This window comes from Triticum dicoccoides, chromosome 5A (genome assembly GCF_002162155.2).
Source record: "Triticum dicoccoides isolate Atlit2015 ecotype Zavitan chromosome 5A, WEW_v2.0, whole genome shotgun sequence".
In the NCBI taxonomy this organism is placed as follows: Eukaryota; Viridiplantae; Streptophyta; class Magnoliopsida; order Poales; family Poaceae; genus Triticum; species Triticum dicoccoides.
The window spans coordinates 713,726,212-713,750,006 of NC_041388.1; positions in this window are offsets into that span (position 1 = coordinate 713,726,212).

The window sequence follows — 23,795 nt, forward strand, 5'->3', positions numbered from 1 at the left end:
TTACCCGTATGTCTTTTACATATTGCTCCGTGGCTCTGGCTAGACCATTTTGAGCGGCACGGAGGTTCGCATCTCCCGAATTGAAGGCATCTAATGCCTCTTAGGAGAAACAAGCGTCGCGAAGAATTGTCTGGCGACGCTGTGGTTCATGGCACTCTCCACCTCAGAGTTGGTGGCAGACAACCTGTCCACATCCTCCATTAGAGGAGCATCCGGTGCGCGCCTTGTGTTCGCCTCCGCCTCCGGACTAGGCTTTTCTTCGCCTCCGCCTCCGGACCAGGCTTTGGAGCCTGGCTGGTGGAAGCGCGATTCGCAGCCTCTCCGGATATAGTCCGGCGAGGTCTCTTTGTCCTGAAGAGAGCACAAGTGTTAATATGCCTTGAAGGTATAACACCTGGGAAAAGGGGCGCGCCATACCTTTGCGCTGACGCCTCGGTCCGGACTGCACCTCTTTTCTGCCCACGGGACCCTGCGGCCCCTCGTTGGCTTGTCGCCGCAGGTTCGGCCTCCCGTCTCAAAAACCTCCCCTGCAAAGCTCGGTTGTAATCAGGAAACTGAAAACACGAGAGGGCGGACCCCTATTTGGGGTACTGGGATTTCGATCTCACTTACCTGGGAGGTCGGGATTAGCCCTGGGTAATCGGCCATAATGGCCACCCAGGCATTGTCCTTGCTCAATTGATGGAACACTCCATCAATCAGGTCCACAGATAAGTCCGGATCCTCTTGAGAGGCCGGGTCGAGGGACCGTCCTGGGTCCTCGGGTTGTGGAGGAGGGTTGTTTATTTCTTTAACAGCCTGGCGCAGTTCCTGCGTTGAAGTCGTTAGACTGAATACTTAACAATGGGAATCTAAAACGGATGGGCAAGTAAATGTGACCACTTACCCAGCTTGGGGGATTGTAAATAGAAAATCCACCCTGTGGGTTGACGCGGAGAAATTCCTCCTCTTCTCCCTTGTACAAAGCGGACAATGTCTTTGTTAGAGCCGCAGCCGAATCCGGTCCCTTACGGCCATAGCGGGTGGCGTCGTCCTCCCCGTTGAAGTCCCACATGGGGTGGCCTCTATACTGTAGCAGCTGCACCCCTCGCATGATGCATGCGGCCATGACCCCGATCATGGTCAGTCCGGAATGAGCTAACAATCTTATCCGGCCCATCAGGTAACGGACGTCCTTGTCACTTTCCCTCTGAGGGCTCCGTGGACGCCAACTTAGGCACTTCTTTAGTGGAGCACTGTCGAACTCAGGGAGGCCGATCCGGACAGGATCCGGCAGCGGGACGTCCTCTATGTAAAACCATTCCGAAGGCCAGTCCTTGGACGCCTTCTTTGGGGTTCCGGATAGATATTCGGTCCCGACGATGCACCACACTTCGGCTCCGCCCACTTGATATATTGACCCCTTCTAAGAACGGGGCACCAGGCAGAATAGCTCTTTCCACGGCCCGAAATGAGCCTCAACACCCAAAAACAGCTCGCAGAGGGCTACGAAGCCCACAATATGCAATACGGAGGCAGGCGTAAGATTGTGTAGCTGGAGGTCATAGAACTCTAGGAGCCCCTGGAGAAACGGATGGATTGGAAATCCGAGCCCTCTTATTAAAAAAGGGACAAGGCATACCCGCTCTCCTTTGGAGGGATTAGGGGCACTCTCCGCTTGCTCTCCGCCATTATAGATGGCAAGACCGGCTCGAACCGGGACCATATAGGCCGGGGGGAGAAATCCCTTGGTCTGGAGCGTCACTAGCTCACTATGCGGGATGGAGCATCTCTCCCAATATCCAGGCTGAGGGCTGGAAGGGCGAAAGGAGGAGTTGCGACGGCTGGCCATGGTGGTATGGACCTTTGTCGGATGCACTCTCATGAACACTCGCGAGGGGGAGAAGGTGTGGTTTGGATCTAAACCCTCGTCCCCTTAAATGGGCAGCTCATTTACGTGTCTAGGGGTGTGGATGTAAAAACACTCAGACTTTTCATATTCATTTGACACGTGGGAGACGGCCATTACTGGGCGTAGAAGCCAAGGAGCGCAACATTTACAAGAAGCCGGACTTTATTCAACAGGTACACGGAATTTGGAGGAGAACCCGCCTTGCAATGCCGGAGAGAATCTGCGCGCCGGACTCATCGTCATTGAAGCCTGGTTCGGGGGCTACTGAGGGAGTCCTAGATTAGGGGGTGTCCGGATGGCCGGACTATACCTTCAGCCGAACTCCTGGAGTATGAAGATATAAGATTGAAGACTTTGTCACGTGTCTGGAAGGGACTTTCCTTGGCGTGGAAGGCAAGCTTGGCGATACAGATATGTAGATCTCCTACCATTGTAACCGACTTTGTGTAACCCTAATCATCTCCGGTGTCTATATAAACCGGAGGGTTTTAGTCCGTAGGACAACATACAGAACAACAATCATACCATAGGCTAGCTTCTAGGGTTTAGCCTCTCCGATCTCGTGGTAGATCTACTCTTGTACTACCCATATCATCAATATTAATCAAGCAACACATAGGGTTTTACCTCCATCAAGTGGGCCTGAACCTGGGTAAAACATCGTGTCCCCTGCTTGATGGAGGTAAAACCCTATGTCCTGCTTGATTAATATTGATGATATGGGTAGTACAAGAGTAGATCTACCACGAGATCAGAGAGGCTAAACCCTAGAATCTAGCCTATGGTATGATTGTATGTTGTCCTACGGACTAAAACCCTCCGGTTTATATAGACACCAGAGAGGGTTAGGGTTACTCAAGGTCGGTTACAAAGAAGGAGATACACATATCTGTATTGCCTAGCTTGCCTTCCACGCCAAGTAGAGTCCTATCCGGACACGAGACGAAGTCTTCAATCTTGTATCTTCATAGTCTAACAGTCCGGCCGAAAGATATAGTCTGGCTGTTCGGAGACCCCCTAATCCAGGACTCCCTCAACCATTGAACAACTAATGGAAAATTAATTCTAGTCGACATTCAATAAAGTTTGAAGCTTGATAATTTACAATAGTAATAAGAACACAAAAGTAATTGTGTGCAACTCAGTTGAACATATCTCCTAACACTAAAGTGGCACATTTATAATTTCAAATACATGCAACTAAGTACCCAATTTTCTGCTGAAGAGGAGAAGGAATATATATTTGTATACCTGATCGGCCATGAATGTACCACTAATTGACTGGTATATATGCGAGAAAACTGAGCATATAATAATGGTCTTCTGGATCTCATAGTCTTACTTGAAGATGGTGCAGTACTAGAGGAGTGATACGTCTCCAACGTATCTATAATTTTTATTGTTCCATGCTATTATATTATCAACCTTGGATGTTTTATACGCACTTATATGCTATTTTATATGATTTTTGGGACTAACCTATTAACCTAGAGCCCAGTGCCAGTTTCTGTTTTTCCTTGTTTTTGAGTTCTACAGAAAAGGAATACCAAACGGAGTCCAATTGACGTGCCAATTTTTGACGATTTTTTTGGACCAAAAGAAGACCCCGGAGTAAAAGAGTTGGGCTAGGAGAGTCCCAGGCTGCCCATGAGGGTGGGGGCGCGCCCACCCCCCTACGCGTGGGCCCCTGCCTCGTGGACAGCCCGGAGACCCCCTGACATGAGACCTACGCCAAAAAATCCTATAAATACTGAAACCTCCAGAAAACACAATAGATCGGGAGTTCCGCCGCTAGAAGCCTCCGTAGCCACCGAAAACCAATCTAGACCCGTTTCGGAACCTTGCCGGAGGGGGCAGTCCCTTTCCGGTGGCCATCTTCATCATCCCGGTGCTCTCCATGATGAGGAGGGAGTAGTTCTCCCTCGGGGCTGAGGGTATGTACCAGTAGCTATGTGTTTGATCTCTCTCTCTCTCTCATGTTCTTGAGGTGTTACGATCTTGATGTATCGCGAGCTTTGCTATTATAGTTGGATCTTATGATGTTTCTCCCCCTCTACTCTCTTGTAATGTATTGAGTTTTCCCTTTGAAGTTATCTTATCGGATTGAGTCTTTAAGGATTTGAGAACACTTGATGTATGTCTTGCGTGGGATACCCCTGGTGACAATGGGGTATTCTATTGATCCACTTGATGTATGTTTTGGTGATCAAATTGCGGGTTCCGCCCATGAACCTATGCATAGGGGTTGGCACACGTTTTCGTCTTGACTCTCCGGTAGAAACTTTGGAGCACTCTTTGAAGTACTTTGTGTTGGTTTGAATAGATGAATCTGAGATTGTGTTATGCATATCGTATAATCAGACCCGCGGATACTTGAGGTGACATTGGAGTATCTAAATGTCAGGACCCCGACTCAATGCCACATCGATCTAGCATGTAACACCTCATATCACTTTGCGGCCTCACGCACGGTATTCCCACGGGTGTCGCCTTACCTTTGCCCGGGACCGTTTGCGCCTTTTGGCACACGTATATGACAGTGTCGCTAGCATCCATATGATAAGGAGCCCGGGCTGACATGGCTAGTCGTAAACCCAAAGTGGCACAAACTTACAGGGACAGGCATCCATGACCCAGCATCGAACGTGTCGGTCATCAGCGAGTGAATCCAGGCTGTAGCACTGGGCTAGCAGGACTCCGGTGAACCGGGCTGTAGCGGGCTAACAGGACTCCGGTATTCATCGCGTGACATTTCCCCGTAGGGACAGACACAGGAACGAAGAAGGACACATGCCGGCCAGCCTAAGTGTTCCGGAGCAGTAGCAAGCTACCATGGCTCGGTGGAAACACTAGGAGACATTTCCCGGTAAGAGAGGCTACTAAAGATAAACAACTAGATGGTCAGATCCCACACATACCAAGCATTTCAATAGCATACACACAATATGCTTGATATGTGCAAATACAACATGGCATCACAACATGACTCTACGACTCAAGTAATTTATTCATTAGGCTCCGAGGAGCGAGATATTACAAACATGGGTCTCATGACCCAACAATCAGAGCATACAAATCAAAGCACAAGCGGAAGCTATCATGTCTGAGTACAGACATCTATAAATGAAAAAGGCTGAGAAGCCTGACTATCTACCAGATCCTGCGGAGGGCACAAGATCGTAGCTGAGGTAACAAGCTAAACGTCGAAGTCCACCCGAAACTACTAGCGAGACCGAAGTCTCTCTGCAAAAACATAAATAGGCAAACGTGAGTACAAATGTACCCAGCAAGACTTACATCAGAACTATCTACATATGCATCATTATCAACAAAGGGGATGGTGGGGTTTAACTGCAGCAAGCCAGCTTTGACTCGGTGGCTATCCTAAACTACGACTGCAATGTAACTCTTTTGAGGTGGCGCACACGAGTCCACATATTCACCATATCAATACACCACTATGGAACCGCTCCCGTCTCCCTACGAGAACGCCATCCATAGCACTCACGCTTATCTTGCGTATTTTAGAGTATTCACTTTCACTTGTCTATGAACTGATATAAGCAACCCAGAAGTCCTTTTCCGCGGACACGGCTATTCGAATAGATTAGGTTAACCCTGCAGGGGTGTACTTCTTCACACACGCTCTCACCACTTACCGCCGTTTACACGACATGTACTCGGCAACCTTCAAGCGGAAGCCCAACGTGGGTGTCGGCCACGGCCTGCCTAAACACTCAAGTCTCTAGTCCAGGTTTATCGCCTATTCGGGTTCCATCCATGAGGAGATCCGGCCGGAGTTTCGCTCACAGCCCCAAACGATGTGAACAGGGTTCCGTGACACCAAACGGGCGCCCGGTTTACCCGGCCACGTGCCTACCGCATCACAGCCCACCCCTACGGTCAGCGCTGTGCACGGCCTCCAGCATACTACAAACACCAGAAACTATTTGCAACTCCTGGACAGAGGACAAGGGTGATCAAGAAGCCGAGAGGGTCCATTGGTTTCGGGCCCAATGCGTGGTAGTAGCTGAATCATGGATCACAAACACAGAACTCAGTTCCTGAGGACGGCTGCAATGAGACAACCCACCATGTACTCCTACATGGCCTCTCACCGCTACCTTTACCAAATCGTGTTCACACACTTAGCTCACACACAGTAGGACATGTTCACACACCTCTGATTCATCCCCGATGAATCAGACCTAACTCAACTCTAAGCAATAGCAGGCATGACAACAAGCATGAATGAGTAGGCACATCAGGGCTCAAACAACTCCTACTCATGCTAGTGGGTTTCATCTATTTACTGTGGCAATGACAGGTCATGCAAAGGATAAAGGGGTTCAGCTACCGCAGCAAGTAACAAAATGTCGTTGTTGTCCTAATGCAGTAAAAGAGAGCAGGAGCGAGAGAGTGGGATTTTATCGAAATGAACAAGGGGGGGTTTTGCTTGCCTGGCACTTCTGAAGATAACATTGAGTCTTCATCAGTGTCAACGATCACATCATCGGTATCACGTCTATCGAGAGGGGACAAATACCGGCAACAAAGAAGAAATACAATCAATGCAATGCACAATATGATGCATGCTCATGACATGGCAATATGAATGTGTTTTGAGCTAATGCAACTAGCAACAGATTAAATGAAGTTGGTTTGAATACAAGATTCAAATTCAAACTCCATATGTGATTATTTAAATGTCATTCACTTCATTTGCTCTAAACAGTAGTGATAAGTTGTTCTAACATGCATGAAAATGGTACAGATGGATTCCTTGAATTTTTCTGATAATTTTTCATATATAAATTATTTAATTTGGAGTTACGGTTAATTTTCTATGATTTATTGAGGTTTAAACAATTTTCTGGAATTTTCTGATTTATTTTAAATCCAGAAAATCATTTAATGCGTCAGCATGACATCACCTTGACGTCAGCAGGTCAACAGGGCACCTCCAGGTCAAACCTGACCTGTGGGACCCATATGTCAGCGTCACAGGTTAAATAGGGGGGTTTATTTTAGTTTAATTAAGGATTAGGGCACTAGGGCCCACATGTCAGTGGCTCTGGGGTTAGATTAGGTGGTGATTAGCTTAAGCTAATCACCTGATGGCGGGGGCCCACCTGTCAGTGTCAGCAGAGGGGGTAGTTAAAATAAAATAACTAAACTAATTAACAGGGGGGGCTGGCCCCACCTGTCATTGACCCAGAAAAGGGGGGGGTCCCGCCGTGGTCAACGTGGTCAGACCCACCGGCGGCTTGACGCCGGCGAGGCCAGACGCGGTGGTGCGCGTCGGAAACCAACTACAAGGGCTCTTTTGGCGCGCAGGGAGCAGCTACGGGGAGAGGGTGGAGTGGCACATCCAACGGTGGCGGTGGCGGAGGCTGGGGTGGCCGGAGCTGCCGGCGGCGAGCTCTTTTGCGGCGGTCGGAGCTCGGGCGAGGTCGGGGTTGGCGTTCGGGGGCACGGGAGGGGAAGCTAGTGGCGGCTACGGGCTCCTGGAGACGTGTTGAGTGCGGTGGTGTGCTCGGCTTCGAGCTGCAACGGCTCCAGCCACGGTGGTGACGAGGCACGGCGGCGGCGAGCTCTCGGGTCCGGCGGAAAGGCGGCTAGGGTACGGGAACGAGCGCGAGAAGGAGGGGGAATGGAAGAGTAGCTCACAGGGGTTGCGACGGTGGCCTCGGGGAGCTCGGGGAGGCACCCGAGCCGACGAATTTGACGAAGATGGCCGGCGGTCCCGAGGTTGAAGAAGCCGGCGGTGGCGACGTTGCAGGGGCTCCCGCGGTGCGCTTCTCGGCGAGGAGGAAGAAGTGGTCGAGGCGGATCCCCTGGGTTCTTAGGGTGGCAGCGAGGAGCACGGTGGCTACGGCGAACGGCGTCGGCGACGACGAGCTCCGCTCGGGCGCGTGCAGGGAGGAAAGCAGAGGAGAGAACGGGGTCCAGGGGAAGAGAGGGGAGGTGCAGGGGGCGAGGGGAAGTGCGTGGCGTGAGGGGGAGGCTCGGGAACGCCTCGGTGGAAGCAGGAGGTGGCCGAGGCGGCATCGGCGCTCGCCACCGAGCTGCTTCGGTGCGAGGGGAGGAAGAAGACAAGGGGGAGGGAGGAGGTGGGCTGGGCCAGCGGGAGGAGCTGGGCCGGCTACAGGTAAGTGGCCCAGGTGGGCTGCAGGTAATGTTTCCCCCCCTCTCTCTGTTTTTCCTATTTTACTTCTGTTTTCTATTTTTCTGACATTTGTTTGATTTAATAAATATATTAAATCATTTAATTTTATTATGCCAATTTTTGTAGGGGCTAATGGTATTATTCCAGAGCTCTTTTATAATTGGCATAATTTTTGGACCATATTTCATATATATAGAAATATCTTTCCAATGCAAATATTTATCGAATTAATCCAAATGGCCAAAATAAATGTCCATGAGCTCCTAAAAATATTGTTTTGATTTTTATCTCTGTCCAATATTTTCAGAGGGCAACATGAGCATTTTCTTGGTCCCTTTTGGGGAATTTTTTTATTTGGGTCATTTTCAAAATGATTCTGAGGGTTCCACCAATCCTCATTTCAAATTTAAATGAAATTTAAACATGATGCACACATGAAGCTAGCCTAGAGCATTACCAGAAGCTAGGGATGTGACAACTCACCCCCACTAAACAAGAATCTCGTCTCGAGATTCAAGCGTAGGGTAAGGTGAAGGGGAAACGCAACTAGTATAATCTTCACGATCCAGGGTGCACTTCAGTTGAACGTTGATTTGAACACCATCTTTGTCTTGTCGTCTTGCTCTGAGAAATCCTGTCAACATGACAGGGGGGGAAAGAAGGAGACTCTAGAAGGGTCGATCTCCTCGAAGATCGAACAACTCAAGATTAACTTACGGAATGACACATAGAACCATCTTTCGGGTTGAGACACGAGATACACATCAATAGGGGTGGAAGAAACGGATGACGAAGGTTCGCTAGGTAGACAACAATTTCATACCTAAGAAGGTGGTAAATGATTGTCAACGTAGCGAGGAGTTGAGTTGCCATGATACCATAACGATACACCTTAGGGAAGGTGACTCGTAGAGATATCCCCTTAAGTGGCAAAAAGAATTACTTTTGATTCAGAGATCATTGAAACTCTTTAAACCAGCCTAAGGCAATTCTCGAGCGATCGTTTGGAGGGGGTCGGTAGAATGGCATACTCGGACTTGAATGATGTGGATTACCTTGTTGAAGACAACGTAATGGATGAATTTGCTTATCACCGGAAATGGAAGAGACCCATGGTAGAATGGCACATTGGCGGTGCAAGCTAGGAACAAAATGCAAATGCTAGGAATGATTCTGGTAACTGGGGAAGAACTCAACAATAGGGAGTGAATTCACTGTTTGAAAAGATCATAGCATTGCCGAGGAAACTGAGAGCAAACCCAGTTAGTGCTGATGATAACACCTAGCGCTTGTGCGTGCTCTCAAGAACTTGAGCATTTCCATATTCATCAAGGTTTTACCAACATCCGTGTCAAGGATCCTGGCAACACAACATACCACCATGATGAACATCGATGGACGATGCAGATGCAAAGGAAGATAACACCTTCTCAGATTTCACCTTAGCGAGGCCAAGGAAATAAAAATCTGGATGATCGACCGAGAGACATTTAGCACTCCGCTTCTAATGTTCTCCTTGATGTGCTAGTGTAACCCATTCATAGATATGGTTTGATATCTAGAACATCAAGTAAAAAGGTCGGACTTCGGGATCTCAAAATCCATAGGGGCAACTAGGGAGTAAATCCTACGAAATCCCTATGGGGAGGTGGCCAACTTCCTCAATCAAGATATTATAATAATAGGTCTTCCGGTTGGGTGTGTTGGCCACGACATCCACTTTACCGGTTATCGAGGGACCAATATTATAGTTCTTGGAAAATGTTCCAACCATCATATCGGCCTGAGATTCAGATCTGGTTGGTGTTAGGATATTCCAGACTCATCGAGTCTAGGAAGAAAAATGAAAGTTTGCAACACAATTCGACGAGATGACGTTGCGAGATTCTCGGGGAATGAACTACGATAGCAAGCGCCAGAACATGAGCTGGTTCTGCTACGCACGTGTGAACATGTTGTCTCAGACAAACATGATCACATGGTAGTCTTACAATAAAACACTACCGAGTTCTGGTTGGGAACCATCACCGTGGATAACGAAGTCCTTGCATAAGTCATATGATTAGCTCTTATGAAGGAACTTCTTCTCCTTGAACAAATCAATCAGTGGCTTGGTGTGCTCGGGACACAAATGGGATGAAGGTTGCAAGTCTCCAGACCACAGAATACTTCGCACGTGTGCATGACTGATTTGGGATGATTCCAAGGAAACAAAACAATCTTCCTCGAATTCATGGCGGCAACTTGCATCATATGCACATGAATCAGGGAAAGTCACTACTTTCATCCGGACATATGCTCCATGAGCGGGTCATGAAGATAATGCTTAGAAAAGTTTCCAGTACTAGCTGGATGTTCAACATAATCATGGAGAGGTTAAATATATTGCTGATGGGCTCAACAACAACTCATCCTGGTTTCCATGAAGAAGGAGTTCCATAATTATGTGAAGGAGTGATAGCACTAGTCAGACCCAAACGATATAATGGTGTATGCTCGAGGAAAATCCACGAGTAAGACAACACTACGAACATCGTTGGTTCTGACTTGATTTGACGATAGCCCACACTCAAATCAAAGGATTGATAAGACAATAGGTCCAGCAACTGATCACAGGGACCAATCGATGAAGATATCATCTTTCTTCAATACACACTACACAAGAATATCCTTTTGGGACGAACTAAGTCAGGCAAGCTTTTATCCTCCAACTCTCCAAGTTGTTGTCTAGCTTAACCAACTAGCTCAGGGATATCTAACACCGATTCTTGGAGAGAAGGTGGTTCACAAGAAACCAACTTGATCTCGAGCTCAACATAACGGTCAGGTGACGACCTGGTGATACTTCCGAGAAGATATTCAGAAAATCATGAACCACCGGTATGTTACTAAGCTCGAGAACAATCTCGCTTTTGAGGGCAAGACGATATGATCAAATGAGTGAGGACTTGACAAGATCCTAACTCATCAATCGAAGGGTGCACCGAAATAAGGACTATGTAGCACGATCAGTCTTAGAAGGATGATTCGAAAACCAACATACTAAGAATGAAATTATTATCCTCTAACTACCAAGCAACAGAGTTGCTAGCAGTATTGATTTCACACATCACAATTCATTTGTCGGTATTCCGGTTGCATCAACACGAGGGCCGAGGAATGAACAGTGATGGCAAGAAGTGTCACCGTACCAAGAGTTCATGGGATGGTGTGCAATTCCTATAACAATCTCGATATAAAATATGTAATACTCCAAGGTAGAGCAGAACCAAAAGCTGGATTGGCATTTGATCTGCGGAATACAACTACTTTGACCCAACCCTAGATATGGAAGAGGTACTGGAGTTTGTTTCTCCTAGTCATTCCGGAATAGAATGGCTTGACAGACCACAAGAGTCATAGGCATCGACGAACGAATGCACGCATACTCTTGACTATCAATTGATAGACGAGGGTCAGAAGACAACTAAAGAGGGACAACTCAAAGGAACATACGATTTTCTGAGTTGTGGATGCATGGTTTAGCATGTCGAACGAATTCCACATATTTCTTCCGGATAACCCATGCAGAAAGGTAGAACTGGCAGAGTCACAATGTAGAATCGAGAACCCATCGAGAGCACTCTGATTGTGATCTTTCGATCAGCGAGGAACATCTGCCATAAGCGGTTCATAGTATTTGGAGGAAAGGAATACCACGAACATCGAGGACTAATGCAAAGGTTACTAATAACCTAAAGGAACGAGCAAAACTATCAACATGAAGCAAGTAGGGTGAATCTCGGGTTCAAAACCCAGGAGTAGAATACCTACTACTAAGTGGCATCACGGGATGCTTTCGAGAATGATGGCCAGAATCATCACACTGGGAACACAAATCATGGCTAGACCACTAGATGATCCCCTAAGACACCTAGGGTCATAATAATATCTCCAACATATATGTCAAGGTAACGGAGTACCTCAATTCACTGATTAGTGTGGTTAATCTGGCCCATGGGAACATTGAAATGGGAAGAAAGGATTTGCAAATGTTTCAAACTATTTAGAAACCTGGGATGACTCGGACAGCATAACGGCTGTAAATGCTCGGAAAAGATTTGAGACATTCACAAAAATGGTGGCATAACCACTTAGAAGCACGATATCAAGGTTTCGAGATCAACAATTAACATACGGAAGTAGTAGAAACTGAACTCAAGCTTAAATCCAACAATCTTATAAGTCTTCGGATTAGTAACACGTGATCCTGATAAAAGGAAGAGATAGCCTAGTTCTTAATCCCCGCAGGAAAGATAAGATGACTTAGATCAGAAGGCATAAAGTATAAGGAGTAAAAAGAGCCTTACGTTCCATTCCACAATCAATTCCCTTATATAACTAAAGAATTTCTAGACTCAACTTCGACCAGTTTGGCTTGGTAATCCTATAGGCAGTCAAGCTCTGATACCAACGCTGTCAGGACCCCGACTCAATGCCACATCGATCTAGCATGTAACACCTCATATCACTTTGCGGCCTCACGCACGGTATTCCCACGGGTGTTGCCTTACCTTTGCCCGGGACCGTTTGCGCCTTTTGGCACACGTATATGACAGTGTCGCTAGCATCCATATGATAAGGAGCCCGGGCTGACATGGCTAGTCGTAAACCCAAAGTGGCACAAACTTACAGGGACAGGCATCCATGACCCAGCATCGAACGTGTCGGTCATCAGCGAGTGAATCCAGGCTGTAGCACTGGGCTAGCAGGACTCCGGTGAACCGGGCTGTAGCGGGCTAACAGGACTCCGGTATTCATCGCGTGACATTTGCCCGTAGGGACAGACACAGGAACGAAGAAGGACACATGCCGGCCAGCCTAAGTGTTCCGGAGCAGTAGCAAGCTACCATGGCTCGGTGGAAACACTAGGAGACATTTCCCGGTAAGAGAGGCTACTAAAGATAAACAACTAGATGGTCAGATCCCACACATACCAAGCATTTCAATAGCATACACACAATATGCTCGATATGTGCAAATACAACATGGCATCACAACATGACTCTACGACTCAAGTAATTTATTCATTAGGCTCCGAGGAGCGAGATATTACAAACATGGGTCTCATGACCCAACAATCAGAGCATACAAATCAAAGCACAAGCGGAAGCTATCATGTCTGAGTATAGACATCTATAAATGAAAAAGGCTGAGAAGCCTGACTATCTACCAGATCCTGCCGAGGGCACAAGATCGTAGCTGAGGTAACAAGCTAAACGTCGAAGTCCACGCGAAACTACTAGCGAGACCGAAGTCTCTCTGCAAAAACATAAATAGGCAAACGTGAGTACAAATGTACCCAGCAAGACTTACATCAGAACTATCTACATATGCATCATTATCAACAAAGGGGATGGTGGGGTTTAACTGCAGCAAGCCAGCTTTGACTCGGTGGCTATCCTAAACTACGACTGCAATGTAACTCTTTTGAGGTGGCGCACACGAGTCCACATATTCACCATATCAATACACCACTATGGAACCGCTCCCGTCTCCCTACGAGAACGCCATCCATAGCACTCACGCTTATCTTGCGTATTTTAGAGTATTCACTTTCACTTGTCTATGAACTGATATAAGCAACCCAGAAGTCCTTTTCCGCGGACACGGCTATTCGAATAGATTAGGTTAACCCTGCAGGGGTGTACTTCTTCACACATGCTCTCACCACTTACCGCCGTTTACACGACATGTACTCGGCAACCTTCAAGCGGAAGCCCAACGTGGGTGTCGGCCACGGCCTGCCTAAACACTCAAGTCTCTAGTCCAGGTTTATCGCCTATTCGGGTTCCATCCATGAGGAGATCCGGCCGGAGTTTCGCTCACAGCCCCAAACGATGTGAACAGGGTTCCGTGACACCAAACGGGCGCCCGGTTTACCCGGCCACGTGCCTACCGCATCACAGCCCACCCCTACGGTCAGCGCTGTCCACGGCCTCCAGCATACTACAAACACCAGAAACTACTTGCAACTCCTGGACAGAGGACAAGGGTGATTAAGAAGCCGAGAGGGTCCATTGGTTTCGGGCCCAATGTGTGGTAGTAGATGAATCATGGATCACAAACACAGAACTCAGTTCCTGAGGACGGCTGCAATGAGACAACCCACCATGTACTCCTACATGGCCTCTCACCGCTACCTTTACCAAATCGTGTTCACACACTTAGCTCACACACAGTAGGACATGTTCACACACCTCTGATTCATCCCCGATGAATCAGACCTAACTCAACTCTAAGCAATAGCAGGCATGACAACAAGCATGAATGAGTAGGCACATCAGGGCTCAAACAACTCCTACTCATGCTAGTGGGTTTCATCTATTTACTGTGGCAATGACAGGTCATGCAAAGGATAAAGGGGTTCAGCTACCGCAGCAAGTAACAAAATGTCGTTGTTGTCCTAATGCAGTAAAAGAGAGCAGGAGCGAGAGAGTGGGATTTTATCGAAATGAACAAGGGGGGGTTTTGCTTGCCTGGCACTTCTGAAGATAACATTGAGTCTTCATCAGTGTCAACGATCACATCATCGGTATCACGTCTATCGAGAGGGGACAAATACCGGCAACAAAGAAGAAATACAATCAATGCAATGCACAATATGATGCATGCTCATGACATGGCAATATGAATGTGTTTTGAGCTAATGCAACTAGCAACAGATTAAATGAAGTTGGTTTGAATACAAGATTCAAATTCAAACTCCATATGTGATTATTTAAATGTCATTCACTTCATTTGCTCTAAACAGTAGTGATAAGTTGTTCTAACATGCATGAAAATGGTACAGATGGATTCCTTGAATTTTTCTGATAATTTTTCATATATAAATTATTTAATTTGGAGTTACGGTTAATTTTCTATGATTTATTGAGGTTTAAACAATTTTCTGGAATTTTCTGATTTATTTTAAATCCAGAAAATCATTTAATGCGTCAGCATGACATCACCTTGACGTCAGCAGGTCAACAGGGCGCCTCCAGGTCAAACCTGACCTGTGGGACCCATATGTCAGCGTCACAGGTTAAACAGGGGGGTTTATTTTAGTTTAATTAAGGATTAGGGCACTAGGGCCCACATGTCAGTGGCTCCGGGGTTAGATTAGGTGGTGATTAGCTTAAGCTAATCACCTGATGGCGGGGGCCCACCTGTCAGTGTCAGCAAAGGGGGTAGTTAAAATAAAATAACTAAACTAATTAACAGGGGGGCTGGCCCCACCTGTCATTGACCCAGAAAAGGGGGGGGTCCCGCCGTGGTCAACGTGGTCAGACCCACCGGCGGCTTGACGCCGGCGAGGCCAGACGCGGTGGTGCGCGTCGGAAACCAACTACAGGGGCTCTTTTGGCGCGCAGGGAGCAGCTACGGGGAGAGGGTGGAGTGGCGCATCCAACGGTGGCGATGGCGGAGGCTGGGGTGGCCGGAGCTGCCGGCGGCGAGCTCTTTTGCGGCAGCCGGAGCTCGGGCGAGGTCGGGGTTGGCGTTCGGGGGCACGGGAGGGGAAGCTAGTGGCGGCTACGGGCTCCTGGAGACGTGTTGAGTGCGGTGGTGTGCTCGGCTTCGAGCTGCAACGGCTCCAGCCACGGTGGTGACGAGGCACGGCGGCGGCGAGCTCTCGGGTCCGGCGGAAAGGCGGCTAGGGTACGGGAACGAGCGCGAGAAGGAGGGGGAATGGAAGAGTAGCTCACAGGGGTTGCGACGGTGGCCTCGGGGAGCTCGGGGAGGCACCCGAGCCGACGAATTTGACGAAGATGGCCGGCGGTCCCGAGGTTGAAGAAGCCGGCGGTGGCGACGTTGCAGGGGCTCCCGCGGTGCGCTTCTCGGCGAGGAGGAAGAAGTGGTCGAGGCGGATCCCCTGGGTTCTTAGGGTGGCAGCGAGGAGCACGGTGGCTACGGCGAATGGCGTCGGCGACGACGAGCTCCGCTCGGGCGCGTGCAGGGAGGAAAGCAGAGGAGAGAACGGGGTCCAGGGGAAGAGAGGGCAGGTGCAGGGGCGAGGGGAAGTGCGTGGCGTGAGGGGGAGGGTCGGGAACGCCTCGGTGGAAGCAGGAGGTGGCCGAGGCGGCATCGGCGCTCGCCACCGAGCTGCTTCGGTGCGAGGGGAGAAGAAGACAAGGGGGAGGGAGGAGGTGGGCTGGGCCAGCGGGAGGAGCTGGGCCGGCTACAGGTAAGTGGCCCAGGTGGGCTGCAGGTAATGTTTCCCCCCCTCTCTCTGTTTTTCCTATTTTACTTCTGTTTTCTATTTTTCTGACATTTGTTTGATTTAATAAATATATTAAATCATTTAATTTTATTATGCCAATTTTTGTAGGGGCTAATGGTATTATTCCAGAGCTCTTTTATAATTGGCATAATTTTTGGACCATATTTCATATATATAGAAATATCTTTCCAATACAAATATTTATCGAATTAATCCAAATGGCCAAAATAAATGTCCATGAGCTCCTAAAAATATTGTTTTGATTTTTTTATCTCTGTCCAATATTTTCAGAGGGCAACATGAGCATTTTCTTGGTCCCTTTTGGGGAATTTTTTTATTTGGGTCATTTTCAAAATGATTCTGAGGGTTCCACCAATCCTCATTTCAAATTTAAATGAAATTTAAACATGATGCACACATGAAGCTAGCCTAGAGCATTACCAGAAGCTAGGGATGTGACACTAAATGACATTAGGGTTTGGGTTAATTTTTTTCTTAAGGTGTTATTCCAGTACGAACTCTATGATAGATCGAACGGAAAGAATAGCTTCATGTTATTTTACTACGGACTCTTGAATAGATCGATCGAAAAGGATAACTTTGAGGTGGTTTCGTACCCTACCATAATCTCTTCGTTTGTTCTCTGCTATTAGTGACTTTGGAGTAACTCTTTGTTGCATGTTGAGGGATAGTTATATGACCCAATTAAGTTATTATTATTGAGGGAACTTGCACTAGTGAAAGTATGAACCCTAGGCCTTGTTTCAATGCATTGCAATACCGTTTGTGCTTACTTTTTATCATTAGTTACCTTGTTGTATTTATATTTTCAGATTACAAAAACCATTATCTACTATCCATATTGCACCTGTATCACCATCTCTTCGCCGAACTAGTGCACTTATACAATTTACCATTGTATTGGGTGTTTTGGGGACACAAGAGACTCTTTGTTATTTGGTTGCAGAGTTGCTTGAGAGAGACCATCTTCATCCTACGCCTCCTACGGATTGATAAACCTTAGGTTATCCACTTGAGGGAAATTTGCTGCTGTCCTACAAACCTCTGCACTTGGAGGCCCAACAACGTCTACAAGAAGAAGGTTGTGTAGTAGACATCAAGCTCTTTTCTGGCGCCGTTGCCGGGGAGGTTAGCACTTGAAGGTATATATTTAGATCTTGCAATCGAATCTTTTTGTTTTTTGTTTTATCACTAGTTTAGTTTATAAAATAAAACTACAAAAAATAGAATTAAGGATACCTCATATGCTTCGTCTTTTTAATATCTATCTTGAAAATAAGGATTCGATAGTTGTGCTCAATTGCTAGAGGAAGAATGTATTAAAATGTTTGGCACTAAATCTTTGGATGATGAGCATGATTGCAATGTTATTAGTATGAATTATTTGAATATCCATGATGCTAATGATATGCAAAGCCACAAGCTTGGGGATGCTATGTTTGATGAAGATGATATTTTTTGTCCCCCAAGTTTTGATGAGCAAATTTATTATGATGAAAGCATCCCTCCTATCTATGATGATTATTGTGATGACTTGTATGCTATAAAGAATAATGATAACCATGAAACTTGTAATCATGATTTTAGTTTTCAATTGGATTATGCCTCGCATGATAGTTATTTTGTTGAGTTTGCTCCCACTATTATTCATGAGAAGAATTTTGCTTGTGTGGAGAGTAATAAAATTTCTATGCTTGTAGATCATGAAAAGAATGCTTTAGGTGCTGGTTATATTGTTGAATTCATTCATGATGCTACTGAAAATTATTATGAGGGAGGACCATATGCTTGTAGGAATTGCAATAATATCAAGTTTCCTCTCTATGTGCTTAAAGTTTTGAAGTTATGCTTGTTTTGCCTTCCTATGCTAGTTGATTGTTGTTCCCATAAGTTGTTTGCTCACAAAATACCTATGCATAGGAAGTGGGTTAGGCTTAAATCTGCTAGTCATATTCTTCATGATGCCCTCTTTATGTTACAATTCTTATCTTTTATGTGAGCATCATTGAAATCATCATGCCTAGCTAGGGGCGTTAAATGATAGCGCTTGTTGGGAGGCAACCGAATTTTATTTTTGTTCCTTGCTTTTTGTTCCTGCTTAGTAATAAACAATTCATATAGACTCTGTTTAGATGTGGTTTTATGCTTTTAATTAGTGTTTGTGCCAAGTAGGACCTTTGGGAAGACTTGGGGAAAGTCTTTGCGGTCATGCTGTAAAAAAATGAAACTTTAGCGCTCACGAGAATTGCTGCCATTTTTTATTGGAGAGTGATATTTAGTTAATTCTTTTTGAAGATGATTAATATACAAATAAATCAGGTCCAACAATTTATTTGAGAATTTTATGAGTTCCATAAGTATACGTTTGATCCAGATTACTACAGACTGTTCTGTTTTTGACAGATTCTGTTTTCATCGTGTTGTTTGCTTATTTTGATGAATCTATGAGTAGTATCGGAGGGTATGAACCATAGAGAAGTTGGAATACAGTAGACATTACACCAATATTAATTTATAATGAGTTCATTACAGTACCTTATGATGGTGATTTGCTTTCTTATACTAACGGAGCTTACGAGTTATCTGTTAAGTTTTGTGTTGTGAAGTTTTCAAGTTTTGGGTAAAGATTCGATGGACTATGGAATAAGGAGTGGCAAGAGCCTAAGCTTGGGGATGGCCAAGGCACCCCCGAGGTAATATTCAAGGACAACCAAGAGCCTAAGCTTGGGGATGCCCCGGAAGGCATCCCCTCTTTCGTCTTCGTTCATCGGTAACTTTACTTGGAGCTATATTTTTATTCACCACATGATATGTGTTTTGCTTGGAGCGTCAACTTATTTTGTTATGATTTGCTTTCTGTTATTTAGAACAATGTTTTGCATCTTTTATTTCAATAAAAGTGGCATTCATAGCCTTTACTATGCCTATTTTATTCCATCCAAGGCTCTTAGAATCTTCTTGATGATGAATCTACCGGTCATCTCTTCACTTCCTAAGCCGGCAATCTCATTTGTGATGAGAGCCAGCCTAGAGTACATTTCAGTGACACCTTCACCATCCTTCGTTTTGAACTTGTCAAGTTGACATTGAAGCACATCCAATTTGGATTCCTTGACGGAGTCGGTACCTTCATGCATATCAATCAAAGTGTCCCAAATTTCCTTTGCATTCTCAAGACGGCTGATTTTGTTGAATTCTTCGGGGCACAATCCGTTGAAGAGAATATCACAAGCTTGAGCATTGTATTGCAACATCTTCAACTCATCCGCGGTAGCTTCACGGTTTGGTTCTCTCCCATCAAAGAAGTCACCTTGCAAACCAACACACACAATAGCCCAAACGGCGCGGTTCTGTCCAAGAATATGCATTTTCATTTTATGCTTCCAACTAGCAAAATTAGTACCATCAAAGTAAGGACCTCTACGGTGATAATTTCCCTACCTAGACGCCATACTCTCCTAGGTTGTGAAACCAAGGCTATGACCACCAAAAGCTATGGAGATCAAAGCAAATGGAGACCAAAGCTCTGATACCACTTGTAGGATCGAAAGTATGTCTAGAGGGGGGTGATTAGACTACTTGACCAAATAAAAACTTAACCTTTTCCCAATTTTAGTTCTTGGCAGATTTTAGCTATTTTAGGACAAGTCAAGCAATCATCACACAATTCAAGCAAGCATGCAAAGAGTATATTGGCAGCGGAAAGTAAAGCATGCAACTTGCAAGAATGTAAAGGGAAGGGTTTGGAGAATTCAAACGCAATTGGAGACATGGATGTTTTTACCGTGGTTCGGATAGGTGGTGCTATCCTACATCCACGTTGATGGAGACTTCAACCCACGAAGGGTAATGGTTGCGCGAGTCCACGGAGGGCTCCACCCACGAAGGGTCCATGAAGAAGCAACCTTGTCTATCCCACCATGGCCATCGCCCACGAAGGACTTGCCTCACTAGTGGTACATCTTCACGAAGTAGGCGATCTCCTTGCCCTTAAAAACTCCTTGGTTCAACTCCACAATCTTGTCGGAGGCTCCCAAGTGACACCTAGCCAATCTAGGAGACACCACTCTCCAAGAAGTAACAAATGGTGTGTTGATGATGAACTCCTTGCTCTTGTGCTTCAAATGATAGTCTCCCCAACACTCAACTCTCTCACACAGGATTTGGATTTGGTGGAAAGAAGATTTGAGTGGAAAGCAACTTGGGGAAGTCTAGAGATCAAGATTCATATGGTAGGAATGGAATATCTTGGCCTCAACACATGAGTAGGTGGTTCTCTCTCAAAACATATGAGTTGGAAGTGTAGATGTGTTCTGATGGCTCTCTCAACGAGTGAAGAGGAGGTGGAGGGATATATATAGCCTACACACAAAATCCAACCGTTACACACAATTTACCAATCTCGGTGGGACCGAATCAACAAACTCGGTCAGACCGAAATAGTAAACCTAGTGACTGTTAGAGATTTTCGGTGGGACTGACATGCAACTCGGTAGGACCGATATGGTTAGGGTTAGGGCATAACGTAATCTCGGTGAGACTGATTACACAAACTCGGTGAGACCGATTTTGGTAATAAGCTAACCAGAGAGTTGGTCAGGTAAACTCAGTGGGACCGATTCGCTCTTCTCGGTGAGACTGAAATGTTACGAAAAGGAAACAGTGAGTTTACATTGCAATCTCGATGGGACCGATCCGCTCTTTCGGTGAGACCGAAAAGTTACGAAAAGGAAACAGAGAAATTGCAATCCCATCTCGGTGAGACCGAGATCCCTATTGGTAGAACCGATTTGCTTAGGGTTTGGCGATGGCTATGACAAGTGAAACTCGGTGGCGCCGGATTGAAAGAATCGGTAGGGCCGAGTTTGGCTTTGGGGTTAGGTCAAATGTGGATATGGGAAAGTAGTTGAGGGTTTTGGAGCATATCACTAAGCACATGAAGCAAGAGGCTCATTAAGCAACACCTCATCCCTCCTTGATAGTATTGGCTTTTCCTAAAGACTCAATGTGATCTTGGATCACTAAAATATAAAATGAAGAGTCTTGAGCTTTTGAGCTTGAGCCAATCCTTTGTCCTTAGCATTTTGAGGGATCCACTTTCAACATCCATGCCATGCCAATCATTGAGCTTTCCTGAAATAATCATCTTGGAATAGCATTAGCTCAATGAGCTATATGTTGTTATGAATTACCAAAACCACCTAGGGATAGTTGCACTTTCAATCTCCCCCTTTTTGGTAATTGATGACAACATATAGATCAAAGCTTCGACAAATGATAATAAGAATGAAATATATCGTCGCTTTGAGAAGTATGTGATAAGTAAGAGCTCCCCCTAAATTTGTGCATATTTTAAATTTTGCTTTGGACTGAAAATGCACAAGGAGTTAGAATCATGGGTTACTCTTCCATGTCACATACATCTTGGTGGAGCGCTCAAAATGATAAGAATTGAATACATGCACTCATCACCAAGAAAAGTGAATGATCACATAAGATAGATAAGATATATCAAGCATGCATAAGTGTAGCTTATGATCAAACACATGATCATCAATGTCTCACAAGCATATCAAAGTATCTCAACCAAAAGCAAACAAAGTTTGAAAAACCACCAAATAAAGCAAGAGAGAATAAAAGCAACACACTCTCTCTCTCGAAGCCTATGATCTATACATTTTTCTCCCCCTTTGGCAACAATTTACCAAAAAGTTCGTAGAAAATGCATAGTGCTAGATCGACTCTCAGGCTTGATCTTCTGGTGGTGGTGGAGTCTGGATCACTCCAAGGACGAAGCCTTCTGTAGACGTGGTTGAAGTTGAAACTGAAGTAGATGCTGGAGCTGGTTGGGCTGGTGCTATGGCTGGAGCTGAGGTGGTGGCTCTGGTGTCAGGAACTGGCACTGCAATCGACCTCTGAGCTCGTGGCACTCTGGCAAATGCATCAGTTGTAGTCTTCCCTCTCCTCTCCTGCATGTCATCTTGAAGTTGCTCCACTGCAGACTGAATCTCTGTTACTTTGATATCCATGTCATAGAACTTTTGTTCTATGATCATCTCTAAGCTCTTCTGATTCTGAGTGAGGGTGGCCAGTCCTTTCTCAATCCTCAGTGTGGATGCAATCAAGTAACTAAGCTGCTCTTGTTTGTTTTTCAAGAAATACTCAGATGCCTCCTCTTGAGTTGGCATCTTGGCAGCTTTCTCCTTCCTTGCCTTCTCCTTCTTTGCTTGTGCTTGAACTGATGATGGTTCATTCTCACTCATCACAACTTGATTATCCTGAAAATCTGGATGAATAGGCAAATGTTCCTTGTCCAACAAGTATGTGCCTGTGCCCATTTTGGAGTTGATTAACTCCTGAATTTGTGGGGCATATCCACAGCTCCTCTTCTGATCAGCTGTTGTCCTCTTAATGGTCTCTACCATGAGGCTCATCTCCTTGAACTTCTGTGGCACATCAAAGATATGAAGCAAGTTGATTGCATGGCCTCTGATCATCTTGTGATCACCTGACTTGGGCAATAGAGTGTGCCTCAAAATCCAATTAATAGTTGGCAACCCTGACAGAAGATAATGCACTGAGCCAAACTTGAAAGTTTCAAGAGCTTCATTTGGGATCTCCTTGTACATGTTTGACATGGAATTGTGGTCCATCTTCTTCTTGGCATAGATATCCAAGTCATCTTCCTTCTCCTCTGGGGCATTGATCAGCTGAGCCCATTCAGCAACTGTAGATTGGTACCTCGTACCTTCAGACATCCACACAATCCTTCCATCTGTAACATCCCAAATTTGCAATTTGGAATGTTATACACTAGATCATCATGCATATCATATTTTCATGCATTTTGGTTGATCCTAGAAATTTCACGCAACTCAAGGACCTTCGGAGAGAGTTGGAGATTTCGTTATTTCCATATTTGAGAGTTTTCTCAAATTTCGGAAAAGAGGATCATTTGATTTATTTATTTCATCTTCAATTATTTTCCCAATATCAAAATATGAGAGAGGGAATAATATGACTTTCCCAAAGTTAGGAAAAATGAAGATTTAATGAATAAATCAAATTTTGGTTTTCTGTGTTTGTTTGCTTTTTATTTGGATAGGGAAAAATGCGCGTTTTCAAAAATTGCATTCTAGGTTCGGAGTAAAGTTCATTTTGTTCGACTCATTTTTAGGAGTCGGGGAAAATTACTTTAGAGATTTTGGAGTTCATTTAGATTTTCTTTCTTTTGTTTTTCTGCGCGCGAATCCAGTTAAAAAAAGGACCAAGACCAGCCGGGCCAAAGGCCCAGCCAGCCGGCCGCCTCCCCAGCCAGCGCACGCGCCAGGCGCAGCGCCAGGCCGCCGCCTCCCTCGCTCTAGGCCGAGTCCCAGAGGGACTCTAGGCCGGTTAGCCCCCCCCCCCTTTCCTTGTTTTGTTTTCCCTCTTTTGCTTGCCCCCTACCCCAAGTAATCCCCCCCACCTATATA